Here is an 18197-nt window from a genome sequence, read left to right as displayed (position 1 = left end):
CTATATAGTGTCATAATCAGCACACAGCGTGATAATGACACTTCTCCCACCCACCCATAATGCTTATTGGCTAGTTTTTAGCCCTCCCATGGTGTCCATTGTGCTGCTAGAGCATGCACATATACGTACACGTTTCTTTTCACATTAATATATACACCATAGTTTTTTTTTCCTCTATAAAGTACTTTTGGTTTTAATACTTTAAATATGTGTTCATGAAATTTACATACCTTTATTTATATAACATGCCCAACTTCTCAATGACCTTTACGCATTGGAAAAATGGACTTTTAATCACACCAACACAGACATTGATTTTACACCTCTGCAGGTATTGTGTTCCTCTGCCTTCTGTAGATTCTCTGTTCTTTGGAGCTTTCCAAAAAGACAGGAGGAGGCGGGCTCTGCCTAGTTTCAATCTGTTTTTGAAAGAAAAATTCACGCTTTGGCCTTAATAAAGCAGAAACGTGTTTGTCATGCAGAGCGGTAACTGGTGCGATTCAGCAAAAAAAGTCTAATAGCAGAATATTCACAGGATTATTTCTTCCCGAATTCAGTCACAGCTGTGCTTGTCACATGCTGTGTGACACTTCAGATCTGTGTTGACTCACAAATGGAAAAACTCTCAGTCTGCACTTTTTTTAATGCTTTTTATCCCCTTCTTTGGAAAAAAAAAGTGTCACCGTCGAACCTATACTTTTTAAAAAATATAAAACATCTCTCTTTTCCTGAATATGGTGACGTTAATGCAATGTGGATTGTAGTTGTCAAAGTGAGAACCCACATTCTGACTGTCAAAAGAGAAACTGGATGGAAGCAAAACACATCAACTTTTAATGAAGCTGATAAAAACTTCCAGAAAAAACAAAAACCACTAAGTTCAGCAGGGTGGATCCAAAAGGTCCAAACAAAACAGGATGCCAAGCAAGAAATCACAGACACAAGAAATATGAGCGAGTGTGAAAATATAGACAGACTGGCAACTAATAAGAGGACGTCAGGATTAAAAATACACAAGAAACTAGCAAATAGTGATGTGCGGATCGATACTGAAATATCGATTCCTCCGATACCAGTCATTTATGTTCTAGAATCGATTCTCACATTAAAATATCGATATTTTAGTAATGTAGGGTAAATTTGTAGTTTATCATTAACAGGAACAGAGTGGAAAGAAACTATATCATTTGGAGGATTGGAAATGATACAGTTGGAAGGAACTACTTCCTCTTCCGCCTTTAACAGTCATGTGCGAAATACGGCTGTATAAATGTGTCGCAGCCCCTTGGCGTGCGCACTCACAACAATGGCTGGGCGTAAATGGAGTAATGTGCGGACGTATTTTACCTCCACAAACAGCTAAAATGCGGTTTGTGATACATGTGGCAAGAAAGTGAGGTGTTGTGGCAACACCATTTACCTCGTCAAACACCTCAGAGTAAATCATATCACAGAATATGACGAGCGTACGTTGAGGCGAACTGAAGACGAGGAGGGGGACAGGTGCTGCTAGGGCGAGACAGACGTCTCTCGAGGAGTCCTTTAGTGCTGCAGGCAGGCAACATGCTCAAATGGCACACAACTTCAGTTTTCTGTATGATAATTCTGCATTATTAAGTGATAAGAACAAGTAATCTGATGTCCTGTAATCACTATGAAGCTTTAATTTGAGGTACAAAAAAAGTTTTTGTACAAAGTATCGGTATCGGATCAGTCTCGCCGATACCACCCTGAATTATACTTGGTATCGGATCGGAAAGCAAATCAGTGGTATCGCACATCACTACTAGCAAACCTCTGTGAAATTTAAGAGAGCAGGACATATATAATAAAAGGGAAACACACAAAGGCAGTAAGCAAAAGAACAAAAGTCCTACAAGAATAAACTAAAACTCAGTAAAGTAAGTAAAACTCAAAATAGAGAAGTAAACATTCACAAACTCGGAGAGACACAAACAAAGAAATGCATAAAGCATCACTGGAGGTAACTATGAACATGGATATACAAGTCAAAACAGGAAGCGCAACTATATCAAACATGCAAGTATGAAAAGACGATCTGACAGTCCATGCAGTTCCTTTTTTAAACGCTCCACTTCTCCACACGCTTCACCCATATCATTCATGGTCCAACATGTATGTTTAATGAGAAACAGAGACATCATGAGCTTGCCCTCTCACAAATCACACTGTGGGAATCAGGAAATGCCAATTATGATGAATAACATCAAACTTCAGTCTGCGGCGGATGGACGTGATGGCAGTGGCCTTTAATTGGGTTGCATTGCCAGAGAACTGGCAGCTGACTTTGATGTGTCACAGTGAACCTCAATGGATGAGCTGCTTGCTATAACCTAATTAAGATAAAGCTCCTTTCTTTTTCTATCATCCAGACAACTACAAGACTTGCACAAAATAATAGATACACGGAGCTTCAGATAGGCAAAGACCTTCATTGAAGACTTGAACATGAGTGTAACAAAAGTCTGTAAAGTTCCCAGGCTGAGGAAAGGAGGCCCTGACCAACTGCTGAACCTTGAATTTGGGATTCAGTCTGGATTCCATCCCAGCCATCAAACGGTGGACCAGAGCTTCACTCTCGCAGGACATCTGAAGGTATCAAAGGCATTTGATCATCCAGTCTACATGTGTTTTGGAGAGGGTCCGCTCGGTTGTACCATGTGGGGTATTCTGTGGGAGTCTGAGGTTCTGCAAAAACAAGCGCCTGAAACAAGTTTCATAAGTAAAGCAGCTGAACTCAGCCTCGGAGACCCTTGAAAACCCCAGCCTCAAGAAAGTCTATAGGTTCCATATTTCACTATTTAGAGACATGATGCCCGTGGCTGACTCACACCAAACATAACACACAAACAAACATCTAAACTGTGGTTTAACCCAAAGTAAAGCACATTCAGGCTGGATTGAATACAATATTCAATAAACTACAGACCTACTGTATTGTTTTGACAGTACCCACCCACTCACTTCATTCTTTTATGCGCTGGTGATTATCTTGCATGAATAATAGACTGGAGCTGAACGTAAACATAGCCTGCCAGTTTTACTAAACTTGAATGAGAAGCTATGAGCTAGAGAAAAGTGAATAAATAATAAATGAGCAAAAGCTTCTCTTTCTTTTTAGCTCAAGTTACATATGATTCTTTCACTTTCTGGTGACTCTGGATAAAGAAATATGATATCATCTGAGAAAGAGCTGAAATACTTTATCAGTCAAACACCATTGAGGAAAATATTGCGTTCAAAAAGCCATCCTTGCTTTTGAAATAAAATCATGTGGTTTAATACGGACGGTCCTTCATCAGTGACATTTAACAGTCAAAGCAATAAAGTGCAAGCCAATCATTCTTTTGCTATTATACCACCTATCCCCACGTCTGGGATTCAATGAAAGTAACTTCAGCTGAACAGCCGTAGAGAATGAACAGTTGTGGAGCAGCACAGACTGGCTGTGGAACATCTTTCACGAGTCTATGAAGGGACATTGAATAGCTTGTTTTTATCACTTGGAACATTGATGATGCCAGAAAAAATATATATGGAAATGTAGGCAAAGAAACACAGCAAAGAGAGGCCTGTCATGTCAGGATTCGTGAAAACACTTTTGTGTTGTGATGTGAAGCGTCGCACACACACCCCAAGGTTCAGCTGTGGCTCTTTTTCTGCGATATGTAGCCATCACAATAGAATCCAAAGGCAAATATGTGTTACGACCAGTGTTGGTCAAGTTACTTGAAAAAAGTAATCAGTAACTAATTACTGATTACTTCCTCCAAAAAGTAATCCTGTTACTTTACTGATTACTTATTTTCAAAAGTAATTAATTACTTAGTTACTTAGTTACTTTTTAAAAACATGATTTACAACCTGAATAGGTGATAAAGTGATAGATCTTTCAGCCCAATTCTACTTTTTCTACATAATCCATCATACAAAATGTAATCAAATGGAAAAGTCTCTTTTTAAAACTTGTTTTATTAGTTTTAATCTTTTAACTTTATGCATCAAGCAAAAATTTAATTATCTGCAACATTCTCTGACTAGAAGAAATTAGTTTAACATTTAAACCTATTTTCTACACATTCCAGCACATACAATATTGTATTTTTTGTGTTTACACTCAGTCTTTCAAATAGATGCAAGTAAAACACAGCAGAAAATAAATAAAGTCAAAGACTAGCGGTCCTTTTGCTCTATTTTCACCTGTAAAGCAGGAGTGGGGTAGGCGGAGGTTTACCCTGGTGCAGGTGTGCAGCGGTCAGTGGAAGAATCCGCGAGTTTCTCTGAGTTTCCCATTACGTCGTAGCTACTCGGTGCTTGCTTGGAAGTTTAGGGTTTTTTTCGCTGTAAAAAGAAGTTTTCTTCCCACGCACAACGGACACTAATGTTTTTGTCACTTTTTATGGAATCAAACTCAAAGTAAGGTCAGTACTTCCACGCTTTAAACGCTGCACGCTCATACTCTCTCTGCACTCGATATATGATCCATTGTTGATCTGCACACAGCTGTTGTCACGAACGTCGCACTCGCTTACGTCACTGTCATGAGACATTCTCGCAAAAAAATCACGGTTTTAGTAACGCAGTAACGCAGCGTTCCTACGGGAAAGTAACGGTAATCTAATTACCGTTTTTGCAACAGTAATCCCTTACTTTACTCGTTACTTGAAAAAAGTAATCAGATTACAGTAACGCGTTACTTGTAACGCGTTAGTGCAGTTCAAGTAACGCGTTACTGCCCATCTCTGGTTACGACAACCAAAATCAACACAAAGAACTCAAACTACACCTTTAGTAATGTCCTTCAGTCCTATATACAACTGTAAAATCACAATTATTTATGAACAACACAGGTAAGGACGAAGTCAAAGAAAAATAACATGTATACACATTTTATGGAAGATAAAGTGTCAGTCATTTGGTTTCCAGAAAGAAAGTATTGTAGTAGAAAGTCAGTTCTCTCTCCATTGTTTATGATGGTAAGAAAATCTTGTACCAGGAGAAGCAGATTATGACTGAGCAGAAACCCCAGAAACAGCAGCAGAATGTGCCTTCAGGGATAATGATGCAGCCTCATATCATCTCGCTCCCTGCTCTGCACTGTATGCTGTCTGCTGTAGTAAAATGGATGCAGTGTCTCTGTGTTTCCCCAGGGCGAGGTGAGAAAGGGAGACTGCCACCCCCCAGAAAATAGGCAGCATGGTAGATCAGTGGTTATTGCCAGTGTGAGTGCCACCTCACAGGATGAAAGCCATGGATTCAAATCTCCTGGTCATCTGAGGCCTTTCTAAGAGGACTTTGTGGGAGGAAGTGGAGGAAACCTGCACAGGGATAACATGAAAAGACAAATGTGTTAGGTTAATTGCTGCTTTTAAATTGACTTTAGATGTGTATTAAAAGTAGATAAAGGGCTTAAATACACTGAAAAAAGTGCTATATCAAGGTGTGTGTTACAATGTAAAGAATAACATTATGTAAAATGTGAACTTTAGATGCGGCATAACTTCACATCCTGTAACCTGGTGAGTGGAACACATGTTTTAATGTAAAAGTGAATGTTTTTAATAAAAACCAAAAGGTATGTGGAAGCAAGATAAAATAGCTAGTGAAAGTTACACTGCACGTCTTAACACATATAAAAAAATATAAAATGAAAAAAGGCCCCAAGAGTCATTTCAGACAGCAGGAGTAAACATCTGGTGACGACTTGTTGAAAGAAGTTCAGAGAACTCAGAATCATCAAACAATGTTGGCAGAGGTAATCATTTAAAGTGGTATCAAATTCTTACTCTAACATTTATTTCACATTTGTGCATTTTGTATCCAGCAGTCTAACTAGTTTAGTATAAATATCCTTGTCCCCATCACTATTCGCAGAAGTGACCAGATAAAAGACAAAGACACTGTGAAGCATATGAAACTGAAATGTAACTGGAAAGAGCCACCGAGAAGTATAAAAAGAATGGAAATCTTCTGCCCACCTCCAAAGTAAAGACTGACATTCTCGAGAAGTTGGCTCAAACTGTATTTTCAATTATGGCCTATTCTTCCTATTATTTTGGGGCAAGCACTAGTGAAGAATTTCAGTGCATACAATCTAAATTAATCAGAAAAATGTTATATTATAAATTTTGTATATGTTTTATATTCCACAATAACAACAATTACTGTTTGAATGTTGTCTTTGTGAAATTGATTCATTTTACTCAGAAAAGAAGTTAAATTAATTTGATTGTCTCTTACTATTCAGTCATTAATTATAAAGTTTAATTGGAAAATTAGTGAATTAAAAACAAAAAGTTTTCATTTCTTTGTAATGGATATTTTAGTCATTTTTTACTAAACCTTTGCCAGATCGTTAGTAAATTCAAAGTAACTTTTCTCAGAGATTCATTTCAAATTAACTATTTTTTTTGTTACAATTAGGCAATTTTAACCTTCAATTTGAGATTTTGTCCCTAAATTCAACACATATTTACAAGAGAATGTTAATAATATCTATTATTGTTTTTTGTTGAAATTTAATTAACATTTTATCTAAATTTTACATAAATCACTTGAAATTAAAATTTAAGTAAATTAAGTGTCACTTTGTTCAACACGTTCTCACTCCCAAAGCGTAACATTTTACGCTAGGTGACAAATCATCAACATATTACGTTTTCGGCTACCCACCACGTTCCTAAATGACGACCCCGGAAAAATGAGGAAATATGAGAACCGTATGGACTCAATCTACACATGTTCGCTCTTTTTCTTCAAATCGCTTAGAAACACGCTATTTAACATCATTAAAGTCCTGGATAAGGTCAGGAAAAAGGTTATGGTTAGGGCTAGGGATAAGGTTAGGTTTAAGGCTGGAATACAGGGCTGGAACGTCTATTACCGCGGGAGCGTCATTGCACTGGATTTCGCCCATAACCCACTGCGTACCATAACAATGCCGAAGGTCTCCTTTCGCGTCCCTCAGGAACGCCGCCGGACGTGACAAAACGTCGGCATGTTACGCCTCGGGAGTGAGAACGGGCTGCTTTGTTGCCATAGGTTTTTTAAGTAACCTCTAGTCACAGTTTTTACAGTGCAGTAATTATGTGTAAGCAAGATCAAGACATTTTCTCCAACGCCTACCATCCTCTCCTACCAGACTCAGAACCTGTTGGCAGTAAATAAAGAGCTGCATGTTGGCATTATGATTACGTCATTTTGCTAAACAGCTAAAGCTGTTCACCAGAAATCTGTGCATAGCTGCTGAGGTGGCCACTTCCATTTGACAAGAGAATGTCTTTTGAACAAAGGGACTGTTTTAGTCTTACTCTCACCTCTGTGAGAGTAACAAACAACCAAATAAATAAAAAAATAAAAAATGCAATCTGTACAGTGGACTGCATTGTACAGCAGCAGGTGACAAGCTACAGGAAACAGAATGGAATGAAAGTGAGATACAGTTTGAAAAGCTGTTTGTTTCTGAAAGTGCAGATCTGAGATTTTCAAGGCAAGTTTGAAATCATGAGGTTAAGAACATGATTATGATTCACACTGTAATTACTACTTTGGGAATATCACACATACATGTATATTTATAGCCAAACATTACGCAGTCTGACAATAGATAACACAGAAGGAGCAAGGCTCAACTCAGTAACCAGGGTTACGTGTTTATCTTGTAGAAAAATAAAATAAGTCCAAAATCTGCAGTGAGTGACTGAAGGCTCTGCTTTGAAATGTAACAAAGGCTAGTTCATGAAAATTGTGCATTCGCTACCTTTACCTGCATCTGCATTCTGAGCGTCCTATTTGAAAGAAAATATGAAGACATTAAATCATTCTGCGAAAAGGTTTGGTCTGAAAAGGTCGTCAGGTGACCCACTGCAGACCGAGATAAATGCAAGATCCCACCGCAGGGCTTCTCCACCGTCACCGCTTTTGTGGCTCATTACACCAACTCTGCTTGCCACCAGCACAACATCACACAGCCTGTCTGACAGATCGCCACGGTGTTGATTGCATTAGAGCTGAACAAGAGCTAGTGTTCAAATATAAGGTCACCGAGCAGCAGTGCGGTCCCCCTGGTATCACGACGACAGCTTGTCGCTCTCTCTATTAAACACTTAAAGAAACCCAAGGTTGGAAAAAATGGCATGTGATTTGGAACCACTTAAAAAGCCAAAGTTAAAAACAAACAAACAAAAAACTGTTTGTGTCCAGAAAGTCTGCATGTAGATGTTTCATCAGCCTGCCTCGTTTTACGAGCTTTGAGAAAGTATTCTTTTCTCATCATCTAACTCAAAAGCTAGAATTTGTACACTGACAGCTTCCCCAGGTGCATGTGCAACTTTTATTAAAGTTTGATCAATTAACTCTGAATAATTGAAAGAAAACTTAATGAACTGTGAAATTTAATTAAAAAAGAAAGCACACACACACACACACACACACCTGAGGTACTTAAGACATCAGACCCAAGTTTTGAATTCAAAGTCTGCATCTAACGTTCTGTTCAGCCGTGGCTACAAAACTTCACTTATCAGTCTTATCAGAGCCACTGAAATCTGCATTTAATTAGTTAAATTACCAGCTCACCATTTAGACAGGAACTCCTCTGCTGACTCATTTACTCTGGCACTCCCTTTTAAAGATGCTCAGGTTTTCAACAAAACTGTTTCTGGCATCAGAGGTACTTTTTGCTTTCTGTGACGGCAAGGAACGAGGGAGCCCTCTGTAGCTGTGGGCAGCTATGTGAGTAGCATGAAAAAAAATGCGATGTGCTTGTGATATACTGCAGTCCAGGGTTTGTTTTTTTGGCAGGACAATCACACGATGGGAAAAGAAGCAGTAGAGCTGGACAATGAAATGAAAAATGCACAAACTACATGCCAAAATGAGTCAAAAAAGAATTTTAATTATAATATCCACTCTCTAGTTTGCTTATTGTTTAACTGGCACACAGAAATGCCCAACATTTGATCATTGTCTTCAAATTTCAGAACATGGAACTCCAACGCAGCATGCTACTCGCACAAAGATTAGGTTTACCAAATAATGCAGGAACACTGATGTTGACCAGATGACATTTTGCTGTTGTTGTTAGAGACTGGAGAAACCACTGCAGTGTGGCAAGTATTTGTGAGGTGAAGGTCAAAAAGAAAAGACTGGGCTATACTGCCACTATCTCCATGTTATTCTCTGTTCAGAGACCCTCTGTCATCTGTCCAGCACAGTCATCTCATGTTTGATTTCCTACCATAATTGGGGAAAATCATGGTCATAAATATCTCCAAAAGTTGATTCTGTTCATCTGGACGTAGCGTTTTGTGGGAGAAACGTTTCGTCACTCAACCAAGTGACTTCTTCAGTCTCAGCTGACTGCAGGTTTCCCCAATCTTATAAACAGTACATTTGCATAATGACTGAAACCAGCCCACTGAAGGAACAATGGGCTGTGAGGTTAGTTCCTTAATCATAATTATGCAAATTCTCATGACCACTGATCAACAACCACTGATCAAAGATGAGTACCATTCACAGAGAGTTGGGGAATGGCTGCAATCACAGCATTGTAAGATGGCGAAAGATGTCCCCTTAGGCCCCCTCCTCGATTCAGAGATGGTCTTTCCCTTTTCACGTACATCTTTCGCCATCTTACAATGCTGTGATTGCAGCCATTCCCCAACTCTCTGTGAATGGTACTCATGGCCATTGATCAGTGGCTTTGATCAGTCTTTTTGATCAACTTTTGGAGATTTATTTTCCTGGATGATTGAGAATGCATCAAGATGGTCATAATTACTTTATTAGTGAAAATCTGAATAAATAACATTCAGAACGCGAATTAATAAGTGAGACTTAGCACCTGATGGACAAAGCAGCATGAGCTGATAAAGAAATGTGCTGATTGTTGATCCATGCAAAATGAAATTGCACTCACCATGTCTGCACATACATCAGTGAACTTTGCTTTTTCTACACCTTTTGCCATTTCTTCCACATGTAAACAACATTTTAGTTGACTGTAAATTGAGTTAAAAAAAAAATCTTCCAGACTGAAGAATCGTTCACTCTGGGCTTTAGGGTTAGGGTTTTTCAGGAACCATTCAACTTAAAACTGTTTTTCCATATTATTTCTATAACAGTGCTCGCACGATCTGATATCGTCGTGTTGGTGTTGTTCCCAGATCATCATACTAAAGGTTGTTCCAGGATCAACATTGCAAGTGACCAATCAGAATGTTGTGATGTCATACTTTTGCAACTTCGGGAAAAACCGGCGTAAAACAAAAAACTGTACTTAAGCTGCGAGAAACTGCCTTTGTCCGCCGATCAACGGACCCTAACCCTTTAATAAACGCTATTGATATTGTCCTTGCAACATTGGAATTTCATAAATGCACGAATGGGTTGGTGCACAAAAGAATAACGTCACAATAATGTGATTGGTCACTTGCAATGTTGAACCTGGAACAACATTTTCATGATGATCTGGGAACAACACCAACACGACGATATCAGATCATCCAACAGTGCTCATTGGTTTGGCATGCGCTTGATGTTGCATGTTTATGATGTTTCCAGATATTATTTAAAATAATAAGGGCAGCACGGTGGTTAGCACTGTTGCCGCACAGCAAGAAGGTCCTGAGTTCAATTCCACCATCAGGCTGGGGTCTTTCTGTGTGGAGTTTGCATGTTCTCCCCGTGTTTGCGTGGGTTCTCTCCGGGTACTCCGGCTTCCTCCCACCGTCCAAAGACATGCAACTTGTGGGGATAGGTTAATTGGATAATCCAAATTGCCATTAGGTGTGAATGTGAGTGCGAATGGTTGTCTGTCCCTGTGTGTTGGCCCTGGAACAGACTGCCGACCTGTCCAGGGTGTACCCCACCTCTCGCCCTATGACAGCTGGGCTAGGCTCCAGCGCCCCCCGCGACCCTGAAAAGGATAAGCGGAAGCGAATGGATGGATGGATTATTTAAAATAAAATAAAAAAAGTCCTGTGTTTAAAAATTACTTGTGTACATGTAAACATAACCAAATAACCAATAAAAACTCTGAAATTCTGAAATGAACAAGAACAAAAAGGACAGAAGGGCAAGAACAAAGTAGAGTCATAATTTCTACAATAAATAAAAACATCTTTAGCCCATTAAACCCTCATTTATGTTACACATAAGATGTAAAGTGGGATGAGGATTTGCTATAAATGGACAGTTCAGCGTGTACTACTTCCACACCGACATTAAAGTTGCATCTGAATGTATGTGAATAATAACACGTTTGTCATTTTATGCAGAGCACTGTGCATAATTTTCAGCTTCCACGCCAACGTGTTAACAATAAATATACATGAATTCACTTTTAGTGTTAAATCTTGTTCCATAAATTACTGTTCTCCAACCACACATCTCCAGCCCACACATCAGCAAACACTGATTCTGCAGGGCTGCATTCAAAACAGCCATCACACAGGTGATTTCACTGATTAGTCCTCCATCTGTGATTGAAGGTGTGCTTATCAGCGAAATCAGTGGGTGAAGTTTTCTTTCGTGGCACCTGCTGCTCTGCAGGCTGCCAGTGTTTTGCGGTAAGGCCACAGCTGGGTAAACAAAACACACACACACACACAAATGCACATGCACTGTTTTCATCCAAAATTTATTCCACCTAGATCAAACAATCAGCCCTTTCCATCTGGAAAGTCTGAAAAGTCTTTCGAGCCTTTTTTTTTAGGAGTTTGGTTCACCTGAAACACAAATCCTTGGCATTAAAACTGGACAGATTAGCCAAATTACATTTGTGGTGTCATAATAATAATAATGATAATAAAAAAATCTTCACAGAAATTAAAGGCCGCCTCTGTTCAAAGATGGTCGCTCACAGTGGACATAGATGCTTCTTTCACTCCTCTTTCAAACCATCTGTCCTCTCTGCCCAAAATGTGAACATTGGCATCCTCGAAAGAGTGACCTTTATCCTTAAGATGCTGAGTCTTGTCCTGTGGAGGTGGCTCTTCTGTGTTGTGCCATGTGCTTGTGAAGTGGCTGTTTGGTCTCTCCAATGTAGAGGTCTGGGCATTCCTCGCTGCACTGTACAGCATACACCACATTGTTAAGTCAATGTGATGTATGACTTAACAATGTGGTGTATGTTTACTTGTGTAAGCTTACTTACAAACATTTTGTAAGTAAGCTTATGCTTTTTCCCTTGCATCTCATGCTACAACATAGGCCACATATATCACAGCTGAAACGTTTGGGGCTCCTTTGAAATAACTTTTTTTTTTGTTCTGTTTAAAAAACATTTATTGGCACGTTTTATTCCTTTGTGCAAGTTTAGGATAAGTTAAAAGGCTAACTGAACATTAAAAAGTCAATTTTCAATTATTAAATTAGCACTCCTCAGAACTGTTCTGCAGAAGCAATGATATTTGGTAAGTGAAGGGTTTGGTGAAGTTCAATTAGACAGTGAAACAGGAATAACAGGTGTTGGTCAATTTCAGGCTTCTGATACAATAGTAGAAAAAAAGTATTTTAGATGGGACAAGTTTCAGTGCTGTCATATGCAGTCAAACTGCCTTCTTCAGGGCATAAAAATGCTCCGATTTTATTATCTGTTTTGTTAATCGCTTAGCTGATCTTGAGTCTGTCCCATTTGTATTAGGGAGAGAGGAAGGGGGAGGGCGGCACGGTGGTTAGCACTGTTGCCGCACAGCAAGAAGGTCCTGAGTTCAATTCCACCATCAGGCCGGGGTCTTTCTGTGTTTGCATGTTCTCCCCGTGTTTGTGTGGGTTCCCTCCGGGTACTCGGGCTTCCTCCCACCGTCCAAAGACATGCAGTTAGTGGGGATAGGTTAATTGGATAATCCAAATTGCCCATAGGTGTGAATGCAGGAGTCAATGTGAGCAATGGTTGTCTGTCCCTGCGACAGACTGGTGACCTGTTCAGGGTGTACCCCGCCTCTCGCCCTATGACAGCTGAGATAGGCTCCAGCGCCCCCCGTGACCCTGAAAAGGAGAAGCAAATGGATAGATGGATAGATGGAGAGAGGAAGGGTACACTATGGACAGGTCACTAACATTTGAAAGACAATCATTCACACCTACGGCCAATTTAGAGCTGCCTAACAAACTGTTGGAGGAAGCTAGAGAACACCTAAACACCCACACAGGAAGGCCTCAGCTGGCCAGTGTGAGCTGGTGGTGCAAACAACTGCACCGCCATGCAGCCAGCTCAGTTTTCACAATTGTAATTTGTGGGCAGCTTGTTAATGGTACTGTATCAACAGAGGATTGTATTTGAATGTAAATGTCCTTTACGTTTCTCACTCCATCTTATTTATCTCTTCCCTGTCGATTGTGCAATCAACTTGTGATTTTATTCATAATGCTAATGTCGCTAACAGCAGATAATGTTCATCTGCTGTTAGCTTTCTGTTGGGCCTGACACTTTTGATTTCTTAAACTTCTGTGCAAAATTGTTCTTCAGATCTCAGACGTCCTACTTTCTCGAGCAATGAACTCTGCAATACACGCGCAGAGAAGTCAACTATGCGACACCCGCCACTTGCCAAATGCCAGAGGAAGTTGTTCATTCAGCATAGGTGGTTCAGCATAATGAATTTCACATTTGTTAATTCAGGTTTAATGGAATTCAGTGGCATAAAATTGGGAAAGGAAATTAGTTTTATGTCATCAGCTTTCAACATGCTGTATTTGTAAAAGAGCAAAGCAAGCAAAACTTCCGTGATGTTGTTAAAACTCAGACTGTAGTGTATTCAATTTTCTCGAGCCGCAGTGTGCAATCCATCATTAAAACAATGGCCCCATAAAAAGTGCATTCATTCACTGCACTGTAGAAATAATGTTACAGTATGAATCTGATTGTCTCATCAGATTTCTCAGTAAATAGCTGCTCTGAAAAGAAGGGACACATTAATCAAACACCAGGACGAAAATGAGATGTACAATGCCCTCAGCCTCAGCCCACACTTCCTTTCGGCATGAATCTGAATCAAAGCCTTTTATAGAATGTATCTCTAGCATTAGAATCCAAATGACCAATTCAAGAGTTTAATAAATGGAGATTTTATGACATTGGCTCAGAGGCACCGGTATAGCTCAGTGGGTTGAGCCGGCGACCCATATGCCATCAGGCCACTGCAGGGGCTGGGGGTAGTGTCTGCTTTGAGGCCATGGACTGTAGGTCGTCACCCTGCTCTCTCTTACAGCTTTCCTCTCTTCTCTACACTCTCTTATCTCAACAAAGGCTGAAAATCCCCCAAAATATAAAATGCTAAGATGGTGGCTCTCCTGCTGTTTAGCCTGATGAGTCAAAACTGGTGCATCTAACAAATCTTTGACATCAGATTTCAAGATGAAGGGTTATTGTTTTGACACACTCAGCACACTGATGACCTGTCATGTTCCTGGGTCTGTTGACCCAGCGTTTTAAGTTTTAGTTTATTTGGATGTTGTTTATGTTTAAGTTCATTAGATTAGATTATTAGACTCCTTGTGTTGTCTTCCCCTGTATTTAAGTTTCCCTCACCCTTTGTGTTTCATGCTGCGTGTCTTATGTTATCAAGTTTGTATTATCATGCCTGTCTTATGTTTCCTGTTTTATTTTGAAGGAGTCGTGTGTTCTTTGTTCATTGTATTTAGTTTCACTTCCCTTGTCCTGTCATTAGGCTCATGTCAGTCAGCTGTTCCTCCATGTGTTCCCACTTCCCCTAATCACCTCCTGTGTATTTAAGTCCTCTGTTTTCAGTGTGTCATTGTCAGGTCGTCTGTTGTCCACGCCATGTTTCCAAGTTTCTTGTCTAGGTTTTTCTTATTGTTTGTTTAGATTTCCCAGTTTAGGTTTGTGTTAATTTTGCTTCAGTTTGCCCTTTTTCTACCTTTTTTACCAGCCATATTAAACGGCTCGCTTTTTGTTAACATTTCAAGTTCTGTTCCCTGTTCCTTGGAGTCTGCGTTTTGGGTCCTTTTGTCGACCCCTACAGTCTGCCCTCGCCGGACTGTGACATGACCAACAAGAGCTCTACTCAAAATAGTTTTGTTTTTTGCATTTGGTGAATCATTAGAAGTAGGTGTAGCAACCAGTTTACAATCACTGTAATCACTCTCAGACAGACTACTACAGTTTACAAGCTACTGCTGCCTAATTTATAAAGACAGACATTACCAAAACACTCCATTTGAGTCAATTGTCATCTGCCGGTCCCTCTTCGCAATAGGTGCCATCTAGTGGTATTTGACTATATTCCTGGTCAACGTGATGTCCGGTGCGTAGGTACTGGGTTACATCCATACTCCTACAGGCATCAATACAGACTATATTTAACTTACTAGGTACCCAAACTTCATCTGTTGGTGCTAATTCCTTCTGGTATCTGAGGTAATTAAATAACGGAATTCATCTATTTCCAAACCAACACTCAAACCTCTTACTTTGAATAACTTTTAAAAAAAAAAATTCAACAAGCCAAGCAGATGGACAGACAGTGGAGTAAACAGTTTTTTGTTTTTTTTTTATCTTAGACTTGTTTAGTGTAAACATAAAGCTGACAGGAAGATTATTGTCTGACAATAATACACATACACTCTATGATACACCATCATTCACTGTCTGGCTCTGATCATATACATCTGTGAGTCCATCTGTCCATCAGCATGGTGAAGAGGGGAAAAAATGCCGTTATCAAATTAGCAGTAATAATTTATAGGTCACGTGGCAAAACATAACAGAAGGAGCGTCGGAGGAATGCAATATTACTTTCCAAGTTGGAGGTCAATCACAAGCAGTTTTGTTATGATGTTCAAAAAGGCGAACAGATGGATAGACTTTCAAGCAAGGGAAAAAAAAGAAATATTTACCTTAAATGCAACCCCAGCTCCAAAAATGTTTAGATGCTTTGTAAGAGGTAAAAAGAAAAATCACTTAAACATTCATTTTTAACTCGATGGCAGTTACACCTCTCAAAAAGTCATGATTCAGCGCCCAGGCTCTATTGTCCACACCCTGTGAGTAACTAGTTTGTCTCTCTCTGCCAAATCATTGTTGGGTCATGTTTTCAATATATCTTGTCGCAGGAAATGCAGGGATACCACAGGTGAGCCCCTTGCACTCACCACTTGTTTGACCCGCTGCTTCTGGTCATATCAGATGATCCCTTTGGAGAGAGTGGGAAGAAAGACAGTGGAAAACCTTCCCACTCAATCTTCTCGACATGACATGTTGGCAGTGTTGGGGAGTAACGGAATACATGTACCGCCGTTACGTATTTAAAATACAAAATATGAGTAACTGTATTCTGTTACAGTTACCGTTTAAAAAGGTGGTATTTAGAATACAGTTACTTTGTTGAAATAAATGGATTACACGGCGGAACTTCCCTGTTTCATATTGTGGCGGGTCAGGACTGTTTGGGTTTTGTTTGACAGCAGCGTTACGGTTGCCATGGTTACAGGGTGACGCTCTCTCTGCGTGTTTCCTGGGTGAGAGAGGCCTTGTTGTTGTTGTCGTCGTCGTCGTCGTCTAATATGCAGAATGCTACAGGTATAGCTCTAAAGAATGTAGCATCATGGGCAGTGTAGTCCGTGCTGCAGGGAGAATGGACTGCCATACCCGTTATGTGTCTGTGATCGCGAGGAGGGAGAAAAAGGAGAGCAAAAACGGGAGCTGGAAGCATGTAAATATAATAATAACCACTGCAGCCAAGAAGAGAGCCTGATGAGCCCAGTTGTAAGCAAGCTATTAAGACTCGACTGTACACCGTGTTCGTGTTTTCCTCTGAAACAATAAGTTCTGTTGGAGCAGCCTTTCAACGCCTCTCTCTGTCTCTTGCTAGCAAACTTGACGCAGACAACAAAGTAAAGCTAGTTTTTGGCTACGAGCCCGACACAGAACCCACCGTATTAGCCAGAGGTCCCTTTACTACGGTTCTGAGCCGCGGACCTTCAGTAACAGTAATAAATCACAGCAATAGTACATTCATGTAGTTGTAAACAGCATGATAATATATTAAGTAATCCAAAGTATTCAGAATACGTTACTCTCATTGAGTAACGTAACAGAATACGTTACAGAATACATTTTGGGGCATGTATTCTGTAATCTGTAATGGAATACATTTTAAAAGTAACCTTCCCAACACTGACTGTTGGGCCAGGTGAATAGCAAGACGAAACTCATCTGTTACAGTCACTGATGCTGGGCTACTTGCTTATGCTAGCTGTGAGAGCAGTGAAAAGCTGAGCTAACGACAGCTTGCCTCACACACTGATGTCCCTCAGCTTACTGTGAAAGACCTGTGGTAACAATACTTTTTCCTCGTGTCAGGAATCACAACAACAGATGTCACTGCGTCATGTGACCCAGTGTTTTGTGTTTCATTGTATTTTGATATTCATTGTTTATGTTTTAGCTCATTTGGTCTTTAGCTCCTAGGTTGCCTAGTTGTGGTTCTTTGTTCATTTAGACTCCTTTGTGTTATTTTCCCCTGTGTTAAAGTTCCCTTTGTTGTTGAGTGTGTCTTATCTATCATGTTTTATGTCTGTGTGGTTCATGTCATCAAGTTCGGGTCTCGTCTCGTCATGTTTCCTGTTTATTTTGAAAGTCTTGTTTCCATGTTCTATGTGCTTGGTTTACACTTCCTCCGCGGTGTCATTATGATTTGTTTGTGTCAGCTGTTTTCCAATGTGTGGCCACTTCCCCAGATCACCTCATGTGTTTATTTAAGTCTATTGTCTCTTCCTGCTCGTTGTCAGGTCGTCTGCCTATGTAACCCCCATGTTAGTCATAGTCAAGGTCACAGTCATAGTTACAATCATAGTTTAGTTCATAGTCTAGTCTAGGTTATCATCTTTGTTTGATTTATTCATGTATCAGCCAAATAAAGGAAAATTAGTTTCATCTCCCACCGTGTCTGCTTCTGAGTCCACCTTATCATCACACCGGCACACCCCACTGTGACAGTCACCTGCTAGGGCACCTCTCAACCTGCTTTTAAAAAGTGTGTTTGGATATATTCTTTGTAGAAATTGAAGCATACGGATTAACTAAGATGTACTAGTTTGGGCATTTGAAGCAATCTACAATCCATTCAAAGCTTTCGAAAGACTTTAAATCTGCCTTAATGACTAAGACATAAGGCTGACAGCAAATGACTACAGGCATCTGAGATGTG

The sequence above is a fragment of the Neolamprologus brichardi genome, chromosome 10 (genome assembly GCF_056152115.1).
Source record: "Neolamprologus brichardi isolate AB-2024 chromosome 10, ASM5615211v1, whole genome shotgun sequence".
Lineage (NCBI taxonomy): Eukaryota > Metazoa > Chordata > Actinopteri > Cichliformes > Cichlidae > Neolamprologus > Neolamprologus brichardi.
The sequence above is the reverse complement of the archived record's forward strand: the minus strand, read 5'-3'. Positions refer to the sequence as shown.